Here is a 14285-nt window from a genome sequence, read left to right as displayed (position 1 = left end):
TCAAAGATGCCAAACAATGCTTGGAATGCGAGCATTAGCAGGTGATTAAATCTTTACAGATCCAGAGATGGGGTAACCCCAGGTTAAAGAGGTGTGAATTGTACCAAGCCAGGACAGTTGGTAGGATTTTGCAGGCCAGATGGTGGGGGATGAATGTAATGCGACATGAATCCCAGGTCCCGGTTGAGGCCGCACTCATGTGTGCGGAACTTGGCTATAAGTTTCTGCTCATGCAACAACGAATGAACGGACATCGCGCAACAATCACCAGGCAGGAATGTTCCCTTCCAGTCGGGGAACACTTCAGCAGTCAAGGGCATTCAGCCTCTGATCTCCGGGTAAGTGTTCTCCAAGGCGGCCTTCAGGACCCGCGACAACGCAGAATCGCCGAGCAGAAACTTATAGCCAAGTTCCGCACACATGAGTGCGGCCTCAACCGGGACCTGGGATTCATGTCGCATTACATTCATCCCCCACCATCTGGCCTGCGAAATCCTACCAACTGTCCTGGCTTGGTACAATTCACACCTCTTTAACCTGGGGTTACCCCATCTCTGGATCTGTAAAGATTTAATCACCTGCTAATGCTCGCATTCCAAGCATTGTTTGGCATCTTTGAATTTGTCTATATATGTGTTTCTGGAACAGACCTCTTCATTCACCTGAGGAAGGAGCAGCGCTCCGAAAGCTAGTGACATCGAAACAAACCTGTTGGACTTTAACCTGGTGTTGTAAAACTTCGTACTGTGCTCACCCCAGTCCAACGCCGGCATCTCCACATCATGAAATTATGGAGCAGAGCTAGGCGGAGGCCATTCGGCCCATCTTGCCCATGCCAGCTCATTGAAAGACCTGGGGCGGGACTCTCCGGGCCCCCAGCAGTGCACTGTTCACTGGCGATGGGATTCTCCACTCCCGACGCTTGTCAATGGGATTTCCATTGAAGCCACCCCATGCAGCAGGGAAATCCGCTCTGCCAAAGAGAATCCCAACGCACGGAGAATTGGGTCCCTGTTCCGTTAATCATTCCTCTGCTCATTTCCCATAGTCCTGCAAATGCTTTGCACTTCAAACATTTAACCAATCACTTTTAAAGGTTAGCCTTGCGTCAGCTTCCACCGCTGTTTCAAGCGTCGCATTCCAGACCATAACAACTGGTTGAGTTAAAAAATCTGATCACACTTCTGGTTGTTTTCCCAATTGCTTTAAGTTGACACTCTTTGATTACCAACATTTTTGCCACTAGTAATAGTTTCCCTTAATTATTCTATCATATTCTTAATGGAGCATAACTTCCTGACTCACCAGGGTTAGATTTGGGGGGGTTGCCCCAATATGCTGGAGACCCACTCCCAAAAACCAGGCACGCCCCCCCAACACCCACTCCCAAAAACCAGGCACCGCCCCCCACCCCCAACACCCGCTCCCAAAAACCAGGCACCGCCCCCCCCAACACCCACTCCCAAAAACCAGGCACCGTCCTCCCCCCCAACACCCACTCCCAAAAACCAGGCACCGCCCCCCCCCAACACCCACTCCCCAAAACCAGGCACCGCCCCCCCCCCCAACACCCACTACCAAAAACCAGGCACCGCCCCCCCAACACCCACTCCCAAAAACCAGGCATCACCCCCCCACATCCACCCCCGAAAACCAGGTACCGCCCTCACCCAGCCACGAAAACCAGGCACCGCCCCCCCCAACATCAACCCGAGAAAACCAGGTAACGCCCCCCCCCCAACACCCAGTCCCGAAAACCAGGCACCCCTCCCCATCCACCCCCGAAAACCAGGCAACACTCCCCCCAACACCCACCCCCAAAAACCAGGCACCGCCCCCCCCCCAACACCCACTCCCAAAAACCAGGCACCGCCCCCCCAACACCCACTCCCCAAAACCAGGCACCGCCCCCCCCCAACACCCACTACCAAAAACCAGGCACTGCCTCCCCCAACACCCACTCCCCAAAACCAGGCACCGCCCCCCCAACACCCACTCCCAAAAACCAAGCACCACCCCCCCACATCCACCCCCGAAAACCAGGTACCGCCCTCACGCAGCCACGAAAACCAGGCACCGCCCCCCCAACATCAACCCGAGAAAACCAGGTAACGCCTCCCCCCAACACCCAGTCCCGAAAACCAGGCACCCCTCCCCATCCACCCCCGAAAACCAGGCACCGCCCCACCCACATCCACCCCCGAAAACCAGGCATCGCCCCCCCCCCCCACAACAACGCCCGAAAACCAGGCACCGCCCCCGCAACATCAACCCGAGAAAACCAGGCACCGCCCCCCCCAATACCCAGCCCCGAAAACCATGCAACCCCCCCCACATCCACCCCCGAAAACCAGGCACCGCCCCCCCCCAACATCAACCCGAGAAAACCAGGCAGCGCCCCCCCCCCCCCCACATCAACCCGGGAAAACCAGGCACCGCCCCCCCCCCACATCCACCCCCGAAAACCAGGCACCGCCCCCCCCACAACAACGCCCGAAAACCAGGCACCGCCCCCGCAACATCAACCCAAGAAAACCAGGCACCGCCCCCCCAACACTCAGCCCCGAAAACCATGCAACCCCCCCCCACATCCACCCCCGAAAACCAGGCACCGCCCCCCCCCCAACATCAACCCGAGAAAACCAGGCAGCGCCCCCCCCCCCCCACATCAACCCGGGAAAACCAGGCACCGCCCCCCCCACATCCACCTCCGAAAACCAGGCACCGCCCCCCACCACAACAACGCCCGAAAACCAGGTACCGCCCCCGCAACATCAACCCGAGAAAACCAGGCACCGCCCCCCCAACACCCAGCCCCGAAAACCATGCAACCCCCCCCAACATCCACCCCCGAAAACCAGGCACCGCCCCCCCCAACATCATCCCGAGAACCCAGGTACCGCCCCCCCCAACATCATCCCGAGAAACCAGGCACTGCCCCCCCAACATCATCCCGAGAAACCAGGCACCACCCCCCCCAACACCCACCCCGGAAAACCAGGTACCCGCCCCCCCCAACATCAACCCGAGAAAACCAGGCACCACCCCCCAACATCATCCCGAGAAACCAGGTACTGCCCCCCCAACACCCAGCCCCGAAAACCAGGTACCCGCCCCCCCAACATCCACCCCTGAAAACCAGGTACCGCCCCCCCCCCCCAACATCAAGCCGAGAAAACCAGGCACCGCCCCCCCAACTCCCACCCCCGAAAACCAGGCACCGCCCCCCCACATCCACCCCCGAAAACCAGGTACCGCCCCCCCCCAACATCAAGCCGAGAAAACCAGGTACAGCACTGCTGAAAACCAGGCACCGCCCCCCAACATAGACCCTGCCAAGCCAGCACCCCGCCCCTAACCCAACATTGAACCCACCCCCAATCCAGACTTGCCCCCCCCAACATCGACGCCCCCAATTAGGCTCCCCCACCCTGCCAACCAAGCATCCTCCAATCAAGCACCCCACACTACCTGAACCAAGCACCACCCCCATCAACCCCCCCGACCAAGCCCTACCCCCCATCAACTAGCTGACCTCCGCAGCCAAGCACCCTTCCCTAACATTGAACCCCCGCAACAAAGCACCTCACCTCACATCCCCCACCTGGCAATTAAACAGCCTCCTATGGGCTGGTTTAGCACAGGGCTAAATAGCTGGCTTTTAAAGCAGACCAAGGCAGGCCAGCAGCGCGGGTTCAATTCCTGTACCAGCCTCCCCGAACAGGCACCGGAATGTGGCCACTAGGGGCTTTTCACAGTCACTTCATTTGAAGCCTATTTGTGACAATAAGCGATTTTCATTTTTCATTTCAACTTCTCAACCAAGCACTCCTCTCTGCAACCAAGCACCTCCCCAACATCGACCCCCATAATCCAGCAACCCCACCAACCAAGCGCTGTTCCCCACCCCAAACACGAACCTTCCCGTCCCAACCAGGCACACTCTCCCCACAGACAAGCAACCCCCCCCCGCCGCAACCAAGTACCTCTCCACAACCAAGCACCCCAACCAAGCACCCCCTAACATGCTCCCAGTCAAGTACCTCCCCTAACAGTAACCCCTAAATCAAGCACCTCACCCCTGCACCATCACCGCACCCCCCCCCCCCCCCAGTAATTAAACAGCTTTCTCAACTTCTCTTGCATCCTTCAATTAAATTGTATCATCGCGCTCATATTTCCTCTTCCTGTTCTTCCTTTCAAAATTAATTCCCACTTCTCCATATTAAATCTAACCTGTCCCATGTGTACACATTTTCAGTCTATGCCCTCCTGAAGTCTGGGGCTATCTTTCTAACCGTTTGCTACATTTCTTAGTAACGGAACATTGCCTGTTACAATATAAGTGACTAATAACAACAACTTATATTTATCAAGCACATTCAACAAAGTAACATGTCTCAAGGTCTTCACAGAAATCTGAAGCCATGTGGATTTTCGGACACAAAGTTGCTCAGAGAGATTTGTAGGAAATGTCTTAAAGGAGGAGAAAAAGCTCGAGCAGTCAGGTTTTGGGAGGAAATGCAGAATTTTAAATCTTTGCGATTGAAAGCACGGTCAACAATGGTGGAATAAGAAGAGATGCTAAAGAGACCAGGATTATTGGAGGACGGTTATCTAGGTAGGTTGTGGGGTTGGAAACGGTTATAGTGACAGAGAAGGGGAAGATCTGAAAACAACTGTGAGAATTGTAGGTAATAACCTATTTTTACACATGGTGTTCATGTGCACACAAGTCTCCTGCCAACCTTCTTTATCAAGCTCCATCAAAATATCTTTCTAATCCTTTCTCCCTCATTTAACTCCCCCTTAAATATACCTGTGCTAATTGCCTCAACTATTCCCAGTGGGTTCAAGCTCCACATTCTAACCATTCTATTTGGTTAAGTGGTTAAATAGTTTTTCCCGACATCTTAATTGGAGTAACTAGTATTTTGCTTTTATTTTAGTCTTTATTGGAGTGATGAATGACTATCTATCGACAGTCCCTACTTTTAAACTCACCACACGTGAGACATTTTCTCTACATCAATGCTATTAAACTCCTTTCTAATCTTAAAGACATCTATCTGGAGGGCGGCACGGTGGCGCAGTGGCTAGCACTGCTGCCTCACGGCGCCAAAGACCTGGGTTCGATCCCGGCCCCGGGTCACTGTCCATGTGGAGTTTGCACATTCTCCCGGTGTCTGCGTGGGTCTCACCCCCACAATCCAAAGATGTGCAGGGTAGGTGGATTGGCCACGCTAAATTGCCCCTTAATTGGAAAAAGAGAATTGGGTACTCTAAATTTATTTTAAAAAGACCTCTACCTGGCCTTTGATTTGAATCGAGCCCCAGCTTGTTCAATTTTACCTAGTTTTGGGGCATGATTTAACAAAAAAAGAATCCCGTTTGGGGCAGGTTTAGCAGGGCATTCTCAGACACTTGTAGCACCGGGAACGACCCAGTAATTGAACCAGACTCTTATTTTTGCAGGCCTCGGCAGGGCCCACTTTCCTTGATTTCCTGCACTGAAAAGTGTCATGTTAAGCACACTGAGATAACACGGGCTGCAACTGGATGCAGCTGTAACTGAAATATACTCCAGATCTTGAAGTTAGTTCAATTTGATTTATTGAACCTGTCACACAGTTAGCACAGTTCTCTGTGAGTTCGACTCTCTGCTAACCTAAGTGTGATTACTCTGTCTGACTGAACCAGACTAGCTCTTAGCCACGTGCTGTAGGTGTTATGTGATATATACACCGGACTCACTCTGTAGATGTCCCCAGTGGAAAAAGGCGGAGTGTGAGTGCCTCGTGCCTTTTATAGTGGGAAACCACCCCCAAGTGTTCTGCCTGCTGATTGGTTATGTCCTGTTCTCTGTGTTCATTAGCTGCCTGTCTGTATCTCATTATGCGTATGTCTGCATATCATGACAAAAAGCTCCGCTCTCTCCATTCCCAACATGACCCCTGAACCCTCCCCAATGCCCCAACGTACCTGTTGGGGGGTCCTTGAGCCCCCCCCCCCCCCCCCCCCGCAACCCACCCTCATAAGGATCGGTCATGTGGTAGTCACCACTAGCAGTATTAGATGTATTATGGTAAGACACGCATAATAGAGGTACCTGGGTGAATCCCTGCCTGCTGGCTCCGCCCAGTAGGCGGTGTATGAATGTGTGTGCTCGCCGGTGCTGCAGCCATTCTGGTTCCAGCTACAGGAGGCACAACAACTTTGCTCAATAAAGCCTCAATTATTCCACTACTGTCGTCTTTGTGGTAATTGATAGTGCATCAATTTATTGAGCAAAGATTTTTTAAATGATGGATCGTCGCATCAAGCCTGATCGCCTGCAGCTGAACCCTCAAGCATCCAATGCTACATCCACTTTTGACCACTGGCTAGCCTGCTTCAAAAGCTACCTCCGAACATCCGCTGAGGAGCCCTCGGATGCGCAGAAGCTCCAAGTCCCCTATTCACGGGTGAGCCCTGACATTTTCCCTCTCATCCGGGATGCGTCCACTTACTCCTAAGCGAAGGAGCTCCTGAAGGGACATTACGTTCAGCCAGTCAACCAACTATACGCCAGGCACCTCCTGGCCACGAGACAGCAACTCCCCGGGGAGTCTCTGGATGATTTCTGGCGTGCCCTGCACATCCTGGGGAGGAACTGTGACTGCCAGGCAGTTTCGGCAGTCCAGCAAACAGAACTTTTAATCCAAGATACCTTTGTTACGGGCATGAGGTCTGTGTATGTCTGCCAGCGCCTACTGGAAGGGGGTACGCTTGATCTTGCGGGAACTAGGCAGCTCGCAAACTCGTAGAAGTGGCCTCCGTAACGTCCAGTCATATGCCCCCGACCGCGCGGCACTCTCATGGGCATCGTGGGCCCCACCAGCTGCCGACTCCCGTTCACCACAAGCCTGCACCGCATGGCAGCCAGCCAACTCTGGGGGGCCCAAGTGCTATTTTTGCGGGCAGAACAAGCACCCCCGGCAGCGCTGCCCAGCGCGGAGCACGACCTGCAACAGCTGCGGGAAGAAGGGACACTTTGTTTCTGTTTGCCAGGCCCGGTCGGTCGCTGCTGTTTCCAGGTCCGGCGTTCCTATACTCCCCACGTGTGACCCAGGGGACCCGCCATTTTCCTCTTCGTAAGCCACGTGCGGCCCGTGGGCGCCGCCATCTTCTTCTCCGCAGGCCACGTGCAGCGCCCGTGGGCACTGCCATCTTTGATGCCGCCCACCATGTGAACGCCACCATCTTCGGCGCCATTTTGGACGGCGCCTCAGGACCCCTGCTCGCCTGGCCATTCATCGCCTTCCGCTACCTCCACCGCCACTGACCAGCCTGGGACCTCCCAGAATCTGCCGCAGCTCGCCTCGATCACCTTGGATCAGTCCCGGCCCCGCAACCTCGCGGCCAGAACAACGACGGTGAAAATCGATGGGCACGAGACGACCTGCCTTTTTAACTCCGGGAGCACAGAGAGCTTCATCCACCCCACGACGGTAAGGCGCTGCTCTCTCGCAGTACACCACGTTATCCGGAAAATCTCCCTGGCCTCCGGATCCCATTCCGTGGAAATCCGGGGGTACTGCATCAAGACCCTCACCGTCCAAGGCGTAGAGTTTAGCAACTTCCGGCTCTACGTCCTCCCCCACCTCTGCGCTGCCCTGTTACTCGGCCTGGACTTCCACTGCCACCTCCAAAGCTTAACCTTAAAATTCGGCGGACCAATACCCCCCCTCACCATATGCGGCCTCACGACCCTTAAGGTCGATCCACCTTCCTTGTTTGCGAACCTCACCCCGGATTGCAAACCCGTTGCCACCAGGAGCAGACGGTACAGTGCCCAGGACAGGACCTTCATCAGGTCGGAGGTCCAACGGCGTCTGCGGGAAGGGGTCATTGAGGCCAGCAACAGCCCCTGGAGAGCTAAAGTAGTAGTAGTAAAGACTGGGGAGAAGCACAGGATGGTCATTGACTACAGTCAGGCCATCAATCGGTACACGCAGCTTGATGCTTACCCCCTCCCAAGCATTTCTGACATGGTCAATCAGATTGCGCAGTATCGGGTCTTTTCCACAGTGGACCTGAAGTCCCCCTACCACCAGCTCCCCATCCACCCGGAGGACCGCCAATACACTGCTTTCGAAGCAGATGGCCGCCACTATCACTTCCTTAGGGTTCCCTTCTGCGTCACTAATGGGGTCTCGGCCTTCCAACGTGAGATGGACCGAATGGTTGACCGGTACGAACTGCGGGCCACCTTCCCGTACCTAGGTAACGTCACTATCTGCGGCCATGATCAGCAGGACCACGACACTAACCTCCAAAAATTCCTCCAGACCGCCAAACTCCTTAACCTCACGTACAATAAGGAGAAATGCGTGTTCCGCACCAACCGCTTAGCCATCCTTGGCTATGTCATGGGAAATGGAGTCCTAGGGCCCGACCCCGACTGCATGCGCCCCCTCATGGAACTCCCCCTCCCCCACTGCCCCAAGGCCCTGAAATGAAGCCTGGGGTTTTTCTCCTACTATGCCCAGTGGGTCCCTAATTATGCGGACAAGGCCCGCCCATTCATTCAGCCACAGTTTTTCCCCTGATGGCTGTGGCCCGCCAGGCCTTCAACCGCATCAAGGCCGACATCGCCAAGGCCACGATGCACACGGTCAACGAGTCCCTCACCTTTCAGGTCGAAAGCGATGAGTCGGACGTAGCTCTGGCCGCCACCCTCAACCAGGCAGGCAGGCCTGTGGCCTTCTTTTCCTGCACCCTCCATGCCTCCGAAATTCGGCACTCCTCTGTCGAAAAGGAGGCCCAAGCCATTGTGGAAGCTGTGTTACATTGGAGGCATTACCTGGTCGGCAGGAGATTCACTCTCCTCACTGACCAACGGTCGGTTGCCTTCATGTTCAATAACACACAGCGGGGCAAGATCAAAAACGACAAGATCTTGAGGTGGAGGATCGAGCTCTCCACCTATAATTACGAGATTTTGTATCGCCCGGGGAAGCTCAACAAGCCCCCTGACGCACTATCCCGCGGTACATGTGCCAACGCACAAGTGGACCAACTCCGGTCTCTCCACTATGACCTCTGCCACCCAGGTGTCACCCGGTTCTTCCATTTATCAAGGCCCGCAACCTGCCCTACTCGGTTGAGGAGGTCAGGACTGTCACCAGAGACTGCCAGGTCAGCGCGGAGTGCAAGCCGCACTTCTACCGGCCAGATCGAGCGCATCTGGTGAAGGCCTCCCGCCCCTTTGAGCGCCTCAGCGTGGACTTCAAAGGGCCCCTCCCCTCCACCGACCGCAACACGTACTTACTGAACGTGTTTGATGAGTACTCCCGGTTCCCTTTCGCCATCCCATGCCCCGATATGACTTCTGCCACGGTCACTAAAGCCCTCCACAGCATCTTCACACTGTTCGGTTTCCCCACCTATGTCCACAGCGATCGGGGATCCTCTTTTATGAGTGATGAGCTGCGTCAGTTCCTGCTCAGCAAGTGCATTGCCTCAACCCCCGGGGAAACGGACAGGTGGAGAGGGAGAACGGGACAGTCGGGAAGGCCGTCCTGCTGGCCCTGCGGTCTAAGAATCTCCCGGTCTCCCACTGGCAGGAGGACTTCCACGACGCGCTCCACTCTATCCGATCGCTCCTCTGCACCGCGACTAACGAGAACCCTCATGAACGTCTCTTTGCCTTCCCCAGGAAGTCCACCTCCGGGGTCTCGCTCCCAACATGGCTGACAGCTCCTGGACCCGTCCTCCTTCGCAAGCATGTGCGGACCCATAAGTTGGACCCTTTGGTCGTATGGGCCCACCTCCTACACGCGAACCCGCAGTACGCCTACGTGGCACACCCCGACGGGCGCCAGGACACAGTCTCCCTCCGGGACCTGGCACCCGCTGGATCCCCAACCACGGCTCCCGACCTGACACCGCTCCCCCCCCCACCCCAGTTGCCTCATTCACCCCTGCTCCACTCACCCTCCCCCCCCCCAGCGAACCTCACCGCAGCCCCCGCCCCAGGAGGATCTGTCCTCCCATTGGTTCCACTCGGGGGTGACGAAAACGAGGACAACACGCTCCCGGAGTCACAGGTGACCAAGTCGGTGGCCACATCACCATCAGGACTGAGGCGATCGCAGAGAAGGGTCAAGGCCCCCGACAGACTAAACTTGTAATTCTTTTTTTCCACCACCCCCACCGGACTCTTTTTTTAACAGGGGGTGAATGTGGTAGTCACCACTAGCAGTATTATATGTATTACGGTAAGACACGTATAATAGAGGATACATGGGTAAATCCCTGCCTGCTGGCTCCGCCCAGTAGGCGGTGTATAAATGTGTGTGCTCGCCGGTGCTGCAGCCATTCTGGTTCCAGCTACAGGAGGCCCAACATCTTTGCTCAATAAAGCCTCGATTATTCCACTACTCTCGTCTTTGTGGTGCAGGCAAAATGCCACCTTGGCACTGACAGCCTGTACGGCCGTTAGATCATGCTCATAACCTCTCAGTTCTGTCTCATCCTAGAATGAATGTTAAGTGAGAATGGTATCAGCAGACCTGTATTGTTCTGCATGGTGGAGATGTCGCCAACACTCGGTGCCCTGATTCACATGGGATCAAAGTGGAGGAGTTGGGTTCTTCCTGGGTGTCAGTGGGATTGTATCCCAGCAGGAAGAGAGAACATTTTACCTTTAACTTCCATACTTTACTGAATAGTGTTCAATGTATTAATGATGGGTAGATGTATTGGAGCGGAGGGTAATTTGCATGGGGTTCTTGAGTATTCCATTGTAGGATAAAAAAGATGACATTAAAAGAATAAAGAAAAGCAGTCAGCAGATCAAAGGTGACATGACTGAAGATTATCACCTGCAATGCTGGGTTATTAAATTCAATTTGAATCCAGCAGAATCCTGCTTCCAGTCACATGCCTCTTCAAATAAGTTTGGGGTGCGATCTATCGATGCAAAGAGGCTGATAAATGTTGCGAGAGGCCTCTCATCAGATTTACTGGCCTCGTCACGCCTCGCGAGATCTATTTTTTTTAAAAATATTTTATTCAGGCATTTTCATAAAAACAAACCAAAGCAGAAGAAAAATCAGACAACATTATAAATAACCAACATCCACATCCCTCCTGCTCCCCACTATTGCCCCCTTCTCCCATCCTGCCATCCACATTTTAACCCCCTTGCCCCCTTCACCCACTTTGCTGACTCCATAATCATCGTTAAAGCGATTGATCCACTCCGAGCGAACCCATCAACCAAGCCCCCTCAGGACAAACTTGACCTTCTCCAGCCTCAGTAATTCAGCCAGGCCACTCACCCACACCCCTGCTTCCGGTGGCTCGGGGTCCCTTCCATCCCAGCAAGATTCGTCTCCGGGCTATCAGGGAGACAAAGGCCAAGACATCGGCCTCTCTCCACTCCGAATCTGCCTCAATATTCCCCACCTCGAACTCCACACGCTTATGCACCAGCACCGCCACCCCCTTCGTCTTCATGTCTAGTCCCGAATGGAACACCTGCCCCGCCCATCCTTTCCTCCACCTTGTCTGTTCCCCTGTCTTTAAATGCGTCTCCTGCAAAAAGGCCAGGGCCGCTTCAAACTCCTCAGGTGCACAAACACACGTGACCATTTGACCAGCCCATTCAGCCCCCAAGTGTTCCATGTACCAGCCTGGTTTGGTGGGGGGGGGGGCTCCCCACCTCCCTCCCATGCGATCAACCATATGCTTTTTTGAGCCAGCCCCTGGCCCGTGTCACGTGACCCTCCAGGCCCAGCCTCGGATGTCCCCTGTTTTCAATCCTTTTCCAACTGCGCCACATCAACCACACCCTTGTTAGGGATCTGGCCTGGGGGTGTCTTGCCCTTGTGGGGTGCTGAGGGCTGGATGATCCCCTCATTGGTAAGTTAAGGGGGCTTGGAGGCCACATTGCGGGTGCGAAGGGAGTCTAGAGTCTCTTCCTGCACTGGCGAGCTGAGCTCGTTTGTACAGGAAATGGGTCTAAGTGCGGCCTCGGCAGGGCGCTACCCACCGCGGCCCCAGAATTCAAGCAGACTCACGTTTAATAGCAGTGGGAAACACCTGGCTAAATGCACCTGAAACGGGACTCTTTCATTTCCGTTAAATCGTGCCCCGGATTAATGCAGACACTAGAGGTCGTAGTGTCCAAGGATATCGAGTGTTCTGGAATCAGGGGTTACTGTTTAAAAATAGGAGTTGCTCTTTTAAGTCAGAGATGAGGAGAATTCTATTCTCTCAGGGGGTCGTGTCTCTTCCTCAAAACCACATTGAAGCAGAGTCTTTGAATAATTTTAAGGCAGAGGTAGGTAGACTCTTGATAAGCAGGAAGATGAAAGGTTATCAGGGGAGGACAAGAATGTGTGGTTGAGGTGAGAATCAGATCAACCATGATCATATTGCATGGCAGAGCAGGCTGAAGAGGCCGAGTGGCCGACTCCTGCTCCTAATTTGTATGTTCACAAGTACACCTAGAATCATAGAATCCCTACAGTGCAGAAGGAGGCTATTCGACTCATCAAGGCTGCACCAACCCTCTGAAAGTGCACTCCACCCAAATCCACTTTCTAATAACCCCTTAACCTAACCTGCACATCCCTGCACACTAAGGGGCAGTTCAGCGCGGTCAATCCACCTAACCTGCACATCTTTGGGCTGTGGGAGAAAACCGGAACACCCGGAGGACCCACGCAGTCACGGGGAGAATGTGCAAACTCCACACAGGCAGTCACCCGAGGCTGGAATTAAACCGGGTCCCTGGCGCTGTGAGGCAGCAGTGCTAGCCACTGTGCTGCCCAATGACCTGATCAAACTGTCACCTCAGAGATTCATGAGTTGTGGTAAGGAGACTATTTGGGGTTTCAAAAGTTCCAAGAATGTGCATGATGTGGCATTTTGACTCGCTTGTGTATCCTTTCTTAATCCAATCTCTTTCTCTTTTTTTCTCTTTCTGTACCTAATCATCCTTTTTCCTTCTCCATCATTCCTCTGTTCTTTTCTCAATAAGGAATTTTTCTTGGTTAAGAAGATAGTCTGCCAGTCACTCAGCTGAGCTCCCCAATTCTCCCTGTTGCCGGTTTAACTTGCAGCACAAAAACATTCCCAGCTGAAGGGTGAGGAAATCTATCGGGGACCAATAATGCCAGGATCTCTGTTCCAGCAAATTCTCACACAGTGTACACCACAGTGAGAAGCTCAGAGTTCCATATTGTAGCTCATTGAGAATGTCAACCTGCTTCTTAACAGTAATGGATTATTTACTTAATTCTACACATGTGCTTCATTTAACCTGATATAAAACCTGATTTTATATCTGAAGCTTGTGATTTCTTTTTTAAGAAATTATTTTTATTAAGGTTTTGCAGAATTTTTCATAATAAAACAGTAGCAACAATAATAACAAAACAAAATAGAGTGAACATTAACATAGAGTAAAAAGAGAATATACAATAACAATTAAATAGGCATTACCCCACACGACTCAGTCATCCCACACCATCCCAATGAAGCACTCACCCACCCCCACCCCCCTACGGATTGCTGCTGCTGCTGACATTTTAATTTTCCCCGAGAAAGTCGACGAATGGCTGCCACCTCCGAGAGAACCCTAGCGTAGACCCTCTTAAGGCAAACTTTATTTTCTCGAAGCTGTGAAACCCAGCCATGTCGTTAACCCAAGTCTCCACACTCGGGGGGGCTTCGAGTCCCTCCACATTAATAAAATCTGTCTCCGGGCTACTAGGGAGGCAAAGGCCCAAGACGTCGGCCTCTCTGAAGCTAGTGATTTCTATAGGACACTGATGTAGTCACCCAAAGGAAGAAGCTATGTGAAGAGACAGGGCAGAACTGCTAGCTCAGCTACTGGAATACATATTATTCATCTGACTGAAAATCCCCTGATTTCCTATGACTATCGATTCAGCAGCATTTTGAATATCTCTGAGACTTGATCCTGAAGCTCAGCAGTCTTTTAGAATGATTTTCATGACAATGGCAAGTTTATTTGAACACTTGGGATGTTGGTCAACCAGCCCAATGAACAAAATAACATGGACAGTAAGTTGAATGGTTGGTCATGGTGTAAAATGATTGTGCTGCTTTACAAAGACCTCGGCACTGATGGTGCAGCTTTGAAAGACACAGCTGGCCTGTTTCTACCTGCTCACTTCCCCATTCCACACCAATGTTTTAAATAAATCAAAAGTAAAACACCGCAGGTGCTGGAAGACTGAAATAAAAGCAGAAAATGCTGAAAACAC

The sequence above is a fragment of the Scyliorhinus torazame genome, chromosome 18, assembly GCF_047496885.1.
Source record: "Scyliorhinus torazame isolate Kashiwa2021f chromosome 18, sScyTor2.1, whole genome shotgun sequence".
Taxonomy (NCBI): Eukaryota; Metazoa; Chordata; class Chondrichthyes; order Carcharhiniformes; family Scyliorhinidae; genus Scyliorhinus; species Scyliorhinus torazame.
The sequence above is the reverse complement of the archived record's forward strand: the minus strand, read 5'-3'. Positions refer to the sequence as shown.